Genomic DNA, 456 nt, shown 5'->3' with positions numbered 1-456 from the left:
GGGCACAAGGGTGATCCTGTGCAGGGCTAGCCAGCAGGTAGCCCACACTGAAGCACCCTCATGCCCTACCCAGCCAGGTCAGCATCTACCCATGCATTGCTATGTGTGAAAAAACTCCGCAGCGGGATAGTACTTGCATTTAGAAGTGTTAACGTGCTGCAAAGTTTATTAGTTTCCTGCGACCTAATACAGCTGCATGTGTAGATGCTGAGACCTTTGCTGCAGAACTAATTAGACAACTCCACAGTAAGCATCTCGTGTAGATGCACCCTCGGACAGTGCAACAAGTTGCAGTGAAAACCTTAAGGTAAATTTTGAAGCATGGTGATTTATGATAAGAATCATTCAGGCAACTCCCTTTATTGTAACTGGGAGCTGACAATCAGTTCTTGCCTAGGTGTGAAGATATGCGTATTTCCCCATAAACTTATTTGGCCTTCCGTAGGTAATGCGTCT

This window comes from Gavialis gangeticus, unplaced genomic scaffold, assembly GCF_001723915.1.
Source record: "Gavialis gangeticus isolate Ggan-Ray unplaced genomic scaffold, GavGan_comp1, whole genome shotgun sequence".
Classification (NCBI taxonomy): Eukaryota; Metazoa; Chordata; order Crocodylia; family Gavialidae; genus Gavialis; species Gavialis gangeticus.
This window is presented reverse-complemented; position numbering follows the sequence as displayed.